This window comes from Sinocyclocheilus anshuiensis, unplaced genomic scaffold (genome assembly GCF_001515605.1).
Source record: "Sinocyclocheilus anshuiensis isolate Anshui unplaced genomic scaffold, SAMN03320099.WGS_v1.1 scaffold96, whole genome shotgun sequence".
Taxonomy (NCBI): Eukaryota; Metazoa; Chordata; class Actinopteri; order Cypriniformes; family Cyprinidae; genus Sinocyclocheilus; species Sinocyclocheilus anshuiensis.
Window position 1 is genome coordinate 856,846 of NW_015554094.1, and position 13,385 is coordinate 870,230.

A 13,385-nucleotide genomic window follows, 5' to 3' on the forward strand; every position below is an offset into this window, starting at 1 on the left:
AATGGGAACACTGTATAACCTATTATCAGGGTTATTAGTTAACTAACGCTAAGACTAAAATAAAAAAAAATGTTACTTGAAATAAAATAAATATTAACTGGAATTTAAAAAATCAGCTACAGTGCATCTTACTGACAGGACCAGGTTTAATTTGAGGTTATAAATGTTAATTAATCTGACATTTCTCAATGGAACTTGTTTTCTATTAGATTATTTCTGCTTCCTCCTACACACTATTTGCATGAGCACTGATTTTCATTATTTATGAGGCTCTGATACCACAGAGAGCAAATGAGGGGGTTCATTTGTCAAAAAGCAACCCTCTGACAGCGTGTTAACACTGAATAACTCTTAAAATTAGACTCAGTTTAGTCTGTTCATTATTCAGCTGAATAAAGATGGTTGAAAACGCATACAAGTCTTTATGTAGGACAGACGAGAGCAGAAGATTCATGTTTTCATTTAATTATGATTTTAATCGTGTGGATGCATGGATCTAGTGCATGTAAATTCACATGTGAATATAATCTAATTGTCTGTTACTGTGGTAAATGTGAAGAGACTGTGTGAACAGTAGATGGCAGTATGTAAATATGAGCAGATCTCAGCACAGTTCACAGTTTTGCTGCTGAACTATCAAGAGATCACTACATATATGGGCCTTTATTGAAGTTTTAACACTCTATAAAACCATAACATATTACATAGATGTAATCTGTTGTATTTACAGTATTTTCAATTATTATTCCTAATAAAAAAAAATATTCATAATTGTTCACCTTCCCCCCTTGAAGAGAACTCCAAGATATTGCCGTGCCATGATGCTCTTAATAAATGCCTGATAATATAAAATAAAATAACATAAAATAAATATAAGGCTTCAGTAATTAAGAAAAAGTGCGGTTCAGAATTTTGCTTTTAAATAAATAGCTGGTAAAATAAAATAATATTATAAAATTAAAAAAATAAAATAAAATAAAAAAGATGCACTGATCAACTTGATTACATTTTCAGATATATATACTTGATTAATTTGCAGTAATGTAAATGTTTTTTAGACTCAATAAATAAGGGAAACAAGACTAGTAAATAAGGGAAAGTGTTATTAAGAATGTTGCTTTTAAATAAATATCTGGTAAAAATAAAATTATAAAATAAAATAATATATAATATAATAAAATAAATAGATGCACTGATGTTTCAATAAAATATACTAATAAATAGTCGCATGATATTTCAGCTTGATTATTTTCCAGATATGTACTTGTTTAATTTAATTTAAATGTAAATGGTTCTTAGACTTGAGAATGTTGCTCTTAAATGACTGGTAAAATGAAATAAAATAAAATAAAACAAATAGATGTTACAGCTTGATTTTTTATTTTATTTTTTTCCCGATTTGTGCTTGCTTCATTTGCAGCAAATCAAAATGGTAAATGGTTCTTATGCTTCGGTAAATAAGGAAAAGTGTGATTACAGGCTATTTTTTCTCTGGAATAGTGTAGTAGATGTGAGCTCGGAGGAAAGAGTCCTCTGTTTCCTACAAACCCATCCTGAATAATGTTCCTTGCTTGTGTTGTGCTCTTCAACACATTTGCCTTGTTAAAGGTCTGAACTGCAGTTCTGCCACAGGTCCATTTGACTCCCATTCAAACTGAATCTGAATGTGTTTGTGATGATTGATGTCTATTTGATCACAGTTTCTGTTCAAACTAAATGATGTGCTCGTAGTGATCAAATAGCAGGTGGAATCTGCTTTTACTTACATTTCCAGCATCACTGTATGTGTTATTTTGTTTTTTTTCTCTCTTTACATTGCACTATTTGTCCTATTTGTGCTTTTCTCTTCAGGTGACGTACACTTCACTCCATTGAGGCCTGAGAATATAGACCATTTTTTGAGATGGTACTGTATATGACTACTTTGGCCTGGAAACAAACCAGCTAAATTCCAAAAACCAGCTTATATGTGTGTTTTCTAGAAGGTGTACAGTGCTAATTCTACAGACCCTGGTATCTTACTTGATGAATTTTTGTCTTTTTAATTAATTAATTAATTTATTTTTGTACATCTAGCACATTGCAGGTGAACATCAAATCCAGTCTTGCTTTATTATTATGGGTTTTTTTTTTAGGGTTTTTTTTGTACCTTATCTGACCCTCTTTTACTTTGTCCTCAAAAACACACCTGGCATGAATGACCATCCTCGCCATATTTATTTATGGAGATATACAGATATTTACTTATGGAGATGTTGTGCAGATGTGCTTGAATGCCTAGATGTTTTATATCCTGATGCTCTTACATTTTCTGTACATTTTGAAAATACAATGATTTCTAGCAGTTTGTTTGTTTGTTGATTTATTTCAAACTATTGTAAATGGTTTAGATATAACATATTTATGGCTGCAAGTTATTTCTTCATTATTTGCAGAAATTGTTGTTTATTGTTGTATTTACAGCATTTTTTAATTATTATTCCAAATTGTTTTCCTACTTCCCTTAAAGATGAGAAGAAAATATCGTAATGCCATTTTAAGAATGTTGCTCTTAATTACCTGCTTAAATAATAACAATAATAATAATTATTATTATTATTATATTTGTTTATTTATTTGCGTATGTAATATTAACCCCCCCCACCCTTAAAGAGGAAAATATTTTTTTTTTTATGTATAATTTTATTTTTTATTATTGTAATTTTTTATTATGCATAAATAAGAACATTTAAATATGCATAAGAATGTTGCTCTTAAACAATGACTTATTAAATATTTATTTATTTGCAATATCTTCTCTTCGCCTTAAAGAATGTTGTTCTTAAATAATTACCCGGTATAATCAAATAAAAAAATAAAAAATAAAATAAGTAATCTTTAATATAACAAGTTTCTTCCTTAGGCCCTCAATATAAAAATCTTGATTTCCTCAGTAACACTTTGTTAACTTTAATAAAGAGCATTAACATTTGTATAACTACACTCTAAAAAATGCTGGGTTAAATACAACCCAGTGCTGGGCAAAATAGGGACAAACCCAGCAATTGGGTTGTTTTGACCCAGCGGTTGGGTTACTACCCAGAAGGTTCCAGCACTGGGTTGTATTTAACCCAGCATTTTTTAGAGTGTATTCACTGCTTCGCAGATCAGTAGTTAGTTAGCTAATAGTAAGAGATGCGATGAAACAGTTCCGTGTTTTCAGTTTTAGATTCTCCACAGACCCCCAGTGACAGAGAGCGGGTCCCGTGAATGATGATCTGCCGGTATGGTCAGTGCGGCACTGACATGCGCAGTGCGCGGCGCGCAGCCTGTGATGCTGTTCGCTGTATGTGTGTGTCCGTCCGCTGATTTCATCTCACACACGCGCTCCTCTCCTCCATCCTTCTGGATCTTCCTCCCGAGCGCATCTTCCTCCGGAGCGGCGGCGGCGGGGTTTTCCGGTACGTGAGTCTGTTTGTGTATGTAAATAAACGCGTTTGCAGCAGCGCGCGCTGGACGCGTCTCAAAGCTAGACGCGCGTGCTGCATGTCTGGAGATAAACATACACGCGGCGTTCAGATGCATGCAGCGTTTTTGCTCATGCACTTAATAGTCAACAACGTTCTTGGGCTTCATATGGACGTGTTCCAATCCAACAGCAATTTTGGACATAAACACAGACGTGTACCAAGTCAGCGGTAGTTTGGACATCAGAAGTGTGTGAATAATTTTTGAGCAAAATAACAGACGTATTTCATGTGAACATCAGTTTTGGGCATCGTATGTGTGCGTTCAGCATTTTTGGGCATAATAATAGACACTTCCAAGTCAGCAACATTTCCTGACTCTGCGTCTGTGATGCAGTTTACAGGGTTTGAGACACAGCCTGTGTATCAGACGGCCTGTTGCAGTTAATCTCATGTGAATAACATGATGGATAAAACATGTTGATATCTGGAGAAGCTGTTTTAGGGTTTTATTTCAGGACTGTGTGATGTGTGGCTTTTGTTTACAGCCAAATGACTTCATGAGCTGCTGAGAGAATTTACTGCGATTTACTGTGGTATATGATCACTTGGTTTAGTAAAGTGCAGAAAAAATAGAGAGAAGACTATCTATCTATCTATCTATCTATCTATCTATCTATCTAAGCACAAGCTTTTGTTAATTCTTTAGTTAAATTCAACTGATGCATATGCTGTGTAATAACTTATAGTAATGTATTGTGCAGTAATTGTTTACTGTATTTTATTTTGCACCCATTTCTGTGTTTACTTCCATAATGTGACCTATTTAAGAAAAGCAGCAGGGTGGGACTTTATTTTATTTATTAGGAATTGATTGGATCATGAAAATTATGCATTTCATAGCAGAATGGAAGTCGGTGGTTTGGAAGGTGGAGTTGGAAAGTACAGTATGTGGGATTCATTATGTCAGATGAAAAGTCATTTTAGAGGCAGAGCAAGTTCTTATACTTTGATGAATGATTATGAAGTCAATATTTTTTTTTCTCTTCAGAATGTGACATATGGAAGCCTGTTTCCACCAGCGAATAAACAATGTAAAAAGGTAATTGTGAGTTTTTTGTATCTCACAATTCAGACTTTCTCACAATTCTGAGGAAATAAGTCAGAATTGCGAGATATAAACTCAGAAATCTGACATTGTTTCTTGCAATTCCGAGATTTATCTCAAAATTCCGAGTTATATCTTGCAATTCTGTTTTTTTTCCGCCACAAAAAAGGTAATTCTTGTCTTGTAATTCTGACTTTTTTCTTGCAATTGCGAACTTATCTCACAATTCTGAGAAAAAAAGTCACAGTTGTGAGATAAAAACTCACAAGAAAAAATCTGAATGAGATGAAAAGGTTACAATTTTTTTTTTCTGTGGCAGAAACAAGCTGCCATACTGACAAATAATAATGATTATTTCAAAACATGAGCATTTAGGGAGAGAATAATTAGGGTTGATTTTGATTTCACAGATCTTTAAAATTAAGTGTTTTGTTCTTCTAAAGACCATTGAAATCTATTGTATAAAACAGATGTTCCGTTTCATAACATGTGAAGTTAATGAGCTGTGTACTAGTTTAGCCGAAGCCTTTTATGACTCTCTGACACCTGCTGGTTACACCTGTCAGATCAACCATTATTGACTATATTGATTGTCTGGATTATGAGACCAGAGTGCATATACAGGTGCATCTCAATAAATTAGAATGTTGTGGAAAAGTTCATTTATTTCAGTAATTCAACTCAAATTGTGAAACTCGTGTATTAAATAAATTCAATGCAACTAAAAATGTTTTTTTTATTGGTCATATGAAGTATTCTAATTTGTTGAGATAGTGAATTGGTGGGTTTTTGTTAAATGTGAGCCAAAATCATCACAATTAAAAGAACCAAAGACTTAAACTACTTCAGTCTGTGTGCACTGAATTTATTCAATACACGAGTTTCACAATTTGAGTTGAATTACTGAAATAAATGAACTTTTCCACGACATTCTAATTTATTGAGATGCACCTGTATCTGTCTCAGAATGGTAGTTTGATTTGATTTTAACACGTGCATTGCTAATGAGTTGCTTTGTTTAATGCAAGTCAGTCAGAGAATTGAAAGGAACACGGCAAACTCTGAGCATTCAGACAGCTAATGAATAAATTGGTGATCTCTTATGAAATGAACCCCACACAAGTGCATTTATGATGCAACCAAAGACTGTATAAAAACATGGACGTAGTGTCCGTGACGTCACCCGTAGGTTTCTGAAGAGCGGTTTGAAGCTCAAAGTGGGCGGAGGCGGCCGTCGCCATCTTGGCAGCGCGTCACTCCCGGATAATCGAAAATGAGCAAAGAGGCGGGAGCTGGTTGCTGAAACCACACCTAATAAGCGTGATGTCGGTGACAGCAACGGCAATCCACCTGTCACTCAAATGGCCACGCCCTTAATTATGCAGAACTTTAAAGGTGACATATCATTAAAATCTGACTTTTCCAGGTTTTAAGTGCTATAATCAGGTCCCCGGTGCATCTACCAATCAAGGAAACGTTAAAAAGATTAACCCAGTAACTTTGTTTTTGGTTAGCCTTTTTCTGCAAGCGTCTGAGAAAACTAGCGCGTCTGATTTCACTCCCTTGGTGACGTGGGATCTCATTATAATATTACAGCCCCTTAATCTGTAAGTTTCCACCCACAGCGCCGTCATTTTGATTTCGCAAGCGACAACGGTGTATTAGTTCTAATGCCATGGTGAAAGTTTGAGCAAAACATGCTAAACTTAGTTTAGTACTCACATGCTGTGACTTTCTGTGCGTGTGCGCTCAGAAAACCGTATATCAGAAGTTTAAACTCGTATGCTTTAAAACGCATGATTTCAGCGCGATTAACATGATAATCAGAACCAAAACATATGTTTTTTTAGCAGGTCAGAGCTGTAATGGCGTAGCTCTATTCTGGAAAATGGGGCGGGGAGCAGCAGCTCATTTGCATTTAAAGAGACAGGCCCAAAAAACAGTGTGTTTCTGCTTCCACTCAAAATAGGCATTTTCAAAATGTTATAATAAATGATCTGTGGAGTATTGTGAGCTGAAACTTCACAGACACATTCTGGGGACATCAGAGACTTATATTACATATTGTAAAAAGGGGCATAATATGTCGTGTTGGCTTCACGAGAGAGACCGGAAGGTTGCCGCTTGGATGCAACCTAAATCTGTTTTGCAGAGGAGACACACTGAACACTGAACACTGAACACATATACGGTTTATCTGGGAGTTAAAATGTTCTCGAGCACATAATGAATGAGTCTCTAATGCATCTGAATCTGTGTGGAGATGTAGTTTGCTGCAGAATGTCAGCTGTTTACTCTTAGTAATCTTGTTCGGGATCATAAAAGTCTTCATTTATGTTTCCTAATGTCTCCCATAGGTTCAGTAAAATAAGTACAGACTTCTAAAATAATTTGCAGCGAGATGCGAGTGTTTGGAACAAAGCAGCTTTAGAGTGTTATGAATAAGTAAAATACATCTAGACTGAGCGAGGTGGGATTTTACTCAATGTCTCTCTGTTTTTCAGTCTTTTCAGACGTCATGTGATGACACAAATAATTCACTGAATCAGAATTTTGAATCAGTTTGATTCAATTCACGGTTTGAACTGATTCACTGAGGTGTTAGTAGTCATAGTACTACTATATTTTTCTGTTTTCATTTTAATTTTAAGTTTAAATTTGAGTTAGGCTTATTTTGTTCTGTTTTTTGTTTTATCTATTTAGTGTTCATTATTATTTTTTCCTTTTATTTTTAGTTTGGTTATTTTCAGTTTTAGTAAAATAGTAGAAATGTCACCTTGGCAACTCGGACTGAAAATTAATCTCGGTGCATCATGACTATATTCATAATTCTATCAGCAAAATCATTGCATGCATCACACTTTCCACTTCAAACAAGTTTGCATGTCGTTATTAAGCACATAAATGAGTATTGGCTGACAGGTTTGTTTATTGACATTTAGTAATTCAGTAATTTCCACAGATGCTGTTTGTGAAGAGCCGCATGCATGTGATGCATTTACTTACACTTCTGAACTGTGTGTGTGTGTGTGGCCGTTTTTCCCTTAGCCAGTCTAACACACCTGTCTGTCATCATTTGAGCGTAATGAACAGCAGTGGCGATGGTTAACTGTAATGGAACGCTCTGGATGTGTGCTTTGTGCTGTAGGTTGCAGTTACAGATTGAATGTCTTTTATTTAGAGCTTTTTGTGTACATTCACTCTGTTATTTGTTTTATTTGCTGTCAGTTCTGTCTTATATATTATAGTTCACATGTGCACGTTGTGGTGCCGTTGGCTCAGGTGTGGATATTTGTCTCCAAAGATGCCGGTAATGATTTTGTTCGGAGCAGGCCTTGGGAAAATTAAATGAAGAATGTAAACGACAGGCGCTTGTGCAGGGAAAGCCCTCCAGGTCAAACGATAGAGGACAGGCTGAGCTGGCTGTGTTTTCTGCTGCTGAAAGATGTGAGGAGTTTGAATCGTGCTGTTAGAGCTGCTGAGTCTAAAGAGTTTGAGCAGAAACTTCAGATACTTGCTGTTGTAGAGCTAAATTAAAGAAATTGTTGTCCTAGAAATGAGAATACTGTCATCATTTGGCTTTCTTTTGTGGAGCATAAAATATGTTTTAAAGAATTTGGGTGTTCTTTTTCCATCCAGTTGCAATAAATGGGGACTGAGGCTTTCAAACTTCTTAAAAGTGCAAAAACTTCATTCAACTTTCATAAAAGCAGTCCATACAACTTGTGCACTATGTTTCAAGTATTCTGAAGTCATTCGATCAAACAAAGTCATACAAGCTAAGAAAAGTCTTGAGAAGTAGCAACTGCATACATTTTGTGAATGGAGCATTGTTTGAAATTGAATCTTTTCAATGAATCGAGTGATTCAGTTTTGATTAAACGTCTAACTGCACAGTTTTTAATGTAAATAAAACAATTAAAAAAATTATGTTCAAATCATGCCAAGTATCACCCAAATATATTTTTACATTTTTTAATCATCATAAATGTCTTATACATTTTAATTGTATTTATGATATTATTTACTGTGTTCTCACCATGAATATATTTTTGAATTTTTGTTTTGTATTATTTAAAAATGTTTACTTTAACTATATGCCTTTAACAACGTTTATTTATTTATTTAATTGAATGTAATTGCACATATTATTTACTTTGTTCTCACCATTAGAAGAGATGTGACTGAGATGAAAAAAATATAAAATAAAACTGCTTAATATCATTAATTTACAATTAGTATTATTCATATTTTAATTAGATTTTTTTATAGTTTTAATTTTAGTTTAAGTTTTACAAATGTTGTTGTGTGTTTTATTCAGCTTTTTTTCAATAATTTTTATTATTATTATTATTATTATTATTTCAATTAATGGAATGTTTTAATATTGTTTTTCAGTAGTTTTAGTTTTTAGTTTCTGGTCTAAACTCTAAATGATAGTGAGTAAGACTTTCATTTCAGTCTGTTCCTCACAAAGCTACCATATTGCTTCAGAATATAGCGCTTAGCGCACATTTCAAATGTACCACTTATTTACTGATTTTTTTGGTGCTTTAATGTCATTTTTGAAGCTTGAAAGCCTATTCCCTATTCTTTGTAATCACATGAAAAATGGCATGACAGTTCTTCAAAATATCTCATTTTGTGTTCTAGAAAAGAAAGAAAACCATGTGATTCTGGAGTCACATGCTGACAGAACTTTTATTTCTGACTGAGCAATTCCTTTAAAAAAATCAAGGCCTAATGCAGAAAGCCACGGCAGTCAAAGACATCTAAAGGCCGCTTTACAGCATCCCCCCAAAAAAAGGATCGGAAAAAAGCTTTAACATCAACTGAGAGATTTGATGGCACATGAGAAACATCACTAGAGTGACATTTCTTTGTGCAAGTGTGCAGGTGTGTGCATGTCTGCATATTCATGCCGCGTGACTTCCTGTGATGTTAAAGCATTGCGCACATATTAGCGTAGAGTGAAGGTCAGGAACGGACTTACATGAGCTCTGCTGACATTTGCCTGGCATTTTTGATTCACTGAGGTCTTGTGATAGATCTTCCATGCCTCGTTCTGGCTGCAGGTGATTATAGATGACCTGTTTGCTCTTTTGATGTTTACGGAGGAATTCCGAAGTTGTTTCCTCAGCAGATAGGCTCTAATGTTGCATATATTATTAATGCAGTTTCACATGTCATCATGTGACAGCTGTCTGTGGCATCAAACGCTCTTCATCTGTAACCTGCTGATTCTGCTCGCTAAAATCCAGGGCTTTGTTTCATCTTCGCTCGCTGTTCCAGGATCACACTGACTTTATCTAGTGGGGAAGAGAAGCTCCCATCTGTCTGTGTAGTGATCATACTGAGTCTCTGTGGTGTCATCCGACAGACCTGAACTTTAAAGCAGCCATCTGAATAAAGCAGAGCTGTTAGATATCGGCTGCTCATCTGTTTCCATGTATTCAGGGTCCAAAATGAACTTTTTTTCGCACCTACTGAAGGCAGATGAAAATTGACCAGCCATAAACACTGATATTTTCCATATATATTAGTTTTGGTGGCTTAATAGGAAAAATATTCCATACTGGAGTAAAAAAAAAAAAAAAGATATTTTTGTTCACTGAGGTTGAAGTAATGAAGACCTATGAATTTTCTTTGAGATGTCTGTGTCTTTGAATCACTCACACACTCTTGTTTCTACAATTTGATTTACACCATAAATTAAGTTGCAAATCCTTATTAACTTACTAGTATATTAGTGACTAACTGGAAAAAGTGCAATATGAAACTCCTTGGTTATATCACAACAGCAACAAAACTGCTCAACTTTTTAAATCTTTAAACTTTTGTTTATTGCATTTGCCATATGCCAACCAAAATAGCACAGAATTTCATTTACACAAAACGAAAGCTGCAGGGAATCATTTTGGAACTGGATCATATTTCCCTGAATTAAACTGAAACCAAAGTATTCAAAGATTCACATTGTAGAAAATCTGTCATATGAAGCCATTTAAAGACGCACACAGTGTCATGCTTGATCTATGAGAGACTTGATCATTAATAACAATTATGAAGCCTCTAAATATGCGGTACACAATGATTAACATGATTAACCTACTCAGATGCTCATCATTTAGATGGAAAAGCTCTGATTGGGATCTTCATGTTTTCATGTTGGATTCTGGGACCTTTGCTTTACATTTACACTTTGCATTATCCGTCTTATTCTGCACATTTATTTCTGTATTTATTTATTGCTTCAATTAAATAATAAGCTATTAAATATACTGTATTCATATTATTTATTTTAGATTAAATTACCAGCAATCACAATAAAACTTTTTCCATATAGAAAATTAGGTTTGTTTGATTAATTTCTTTCAAACTTAAATATTCTTAAATATTCTTATTCTTTATTTTAATAAAGATTATTGATTAAGTTATCAGTAACCACAATAAAATTAACATTAACTTGTTTTCCATATGGAATATTAGGTTTGTTTGTTTGTTTCATTATTTATTTATACTTATTAAATAATAAACTAACAAAAATGCTGTATTCATATTCTTTGTTTATTAAAGATTAATACATTACCAGTAATCACAATAAAATTAAAATTGCATAACTTTTTTCCATATAGAAAAAAATAAATATTTTGTTTTATTGTTTTATTTATTTAAAAGTTACATCGAATAATAAACAAATAAATAAACTGCATTTATATTCTTTGTTTAATAAAGCTTAATACCTTACCAGTAATCACAATAAAATTAACATTACATAACGTTTTTTCCATATGCATTTTTTTATTATTATTTATTAATTTAATACTTGCATCACAAAAAAAATTGGTCTTCTTTTCTTTCTAGTGACTAAGTTAAATTTCTAGTGACTACATTTTGATTTGTGAATATCATACCTATAGGTAAAATTGTCTTTTCTTCCCAGAGGCCCTCTTCCTTCTGACTTGCAATAATCAGCTGTTTTTTCCTACAAACCACAGCAGTTGAAGTTGGTGTAGGTAGTTAACGTTAGGTAGTGTTTCTCCTGTTGCTCCCCTGCACACTTTTGTTTCTGTGGAATTAGAACAGACACTTACCTCGTTGCCATGGGGTTCCTGATCAAGTCAAGAAGGTTTGTTGTAGCATCAAAACGGAATGTCCCAACATTCCATGACTTGACAAACGCTTCATTTTCCACGAGCAGTTTGTTTGGAGGCTGGTGTTTGTCACGAGCAGCAGATTAGCCGTTTCCCTCGTAATGATGTTATTAGTGTGAAGCTGAGCTTAATGAATGTGATGCTGTCAGATGTTACACACTCCATTTATAGACACTCTTCTCTCTTTAACTGGCAGAGAAATGTCACTTGACCCCTTTTTATAAACTCAGAGGTTCACGCTGAACTGAAAGAACAGCGATACAGTGCGGCCGCTGAATTACACAGTCTTACATGCCTCTTGTTTTCCAGTTTATTCTCAGGGATTTATAAGAGCATTAAGAGATGCTTCAAATAGCATCTTTGATTTAACTTTAGTAGCAAAAATTCTGTTAAATTGAAATCTTTTTTTAATCGATGAATTGATTCAAAACTGATTCAGTGATTCATTTGCATCATTTAAAAAATGTTCATGGAAGCGTCTGCATGATGTTTTTCATATACATGGAAAAAAAGGTTGTAAATAAGATTATTGGAGTACATACTACAAAAAATACTAATATAGGCTTTTTATGTCAAAATTTTAACTCCGTGTATTACAGATTTTTGTAATTATTTGAGAAATTTACTGGCAATTTCTGAGTGAAAATTGTTTCAACACCAGTTTTTTTTTTTTTCAGTGTAATACATTTAATTTTTAGTGGAAATATATGTAGGTAAATTAGTTTTTTTATTATTCTAAACAGTCATATTGGTTAGGTTATAGTCTTTAGTGTCATTACATATGTTTCTACAACAAAATTCTGTTAGAGCAATCAACTAAGATTTTTGTAATTATTTGAGAAATTTACTGGCAATTTCTGAGTGAAAATTGTTTCAACACCAGTTTTTTTTTTCAGTGTAATACATTTAATTTTTAGTGGAAATATATGTAGGTAAATTCGTTTTTTTATTATTCTAAACAGTCATATTGGTTAGGTTATAGTCTTTAGTGTCATTACATATGTTTCTACAACAAAATTCTGTTAGAGCAATGAACTTATCAGCATTAAAAGAAATGCAACAATATTGGTGAATATTAATGAAAATGGTCATACTTGTATTTTTTTAAAATGTTTTTTACAGATTTTTGCTGCATTTAATTTTTGCATCTAGATATTTTGAATCTTTTTACAAAAAGTTTAAATTCATTCTGTTGCGTTTATGATCTAACAACAAACAACAATTATTATAGAATTCATTAATCTAATGTAGAGATCGACCGATATATCGATTTACCGATATTTTACCCGATATTTAAGCATTTTATCATAATCTGATATCGGTTTTGTAATATCGGATTCACCGATAAATGCCGCCATCTTTTGGGTGTTTAGAGAATTGCACACAGGATCACCATTGCAGTGCGTCTGAGGGGAGACGAGACAACAACAACGGCATGGTGCAGGTACTTTTTTTTTATATAGTTAGTAAACTTTATTTAACATAACAAATTAGATGCATTACATAGATGCCTGATATGTAGTTTATGCAGCTTGGCTCTAAGAAATAGAGACCATATGAAAATTAAATTTAACATGAAAGACTGCTAATTTACAACACTTAAAAAAAAAAGATGACTGAAAAGAGGAAAAACCAAAGTGAAGTATGTTCTTACTTCACTCAGTCATTTATTTACTT

General features: G+C 33.5%; 1 protein-coding gene across 1 annotated transcript in view; it reads left to right on the forward strand.

Moving 5' to 3' along the window:
• The first annotated feature begins 3,303 nt into the window (after nt 1-3,303).
• Nucleotides 3,304-13,385, forward strand: part of LOC107669464 (alpha-(1,6)-fucosyltransferase-like) — a 93,093-nt gene continuing 83,011 nt past the window's right edge. Inside the window, exon 1 of the mRNA XM_016461703.1 lies at nt 3,304-3,440. The gene's annotated coding sequence lies outside the window, so the exon portion shown is untranslated. The remainder of the gene's footprint in view (nt 3,441-13,385) is intronic.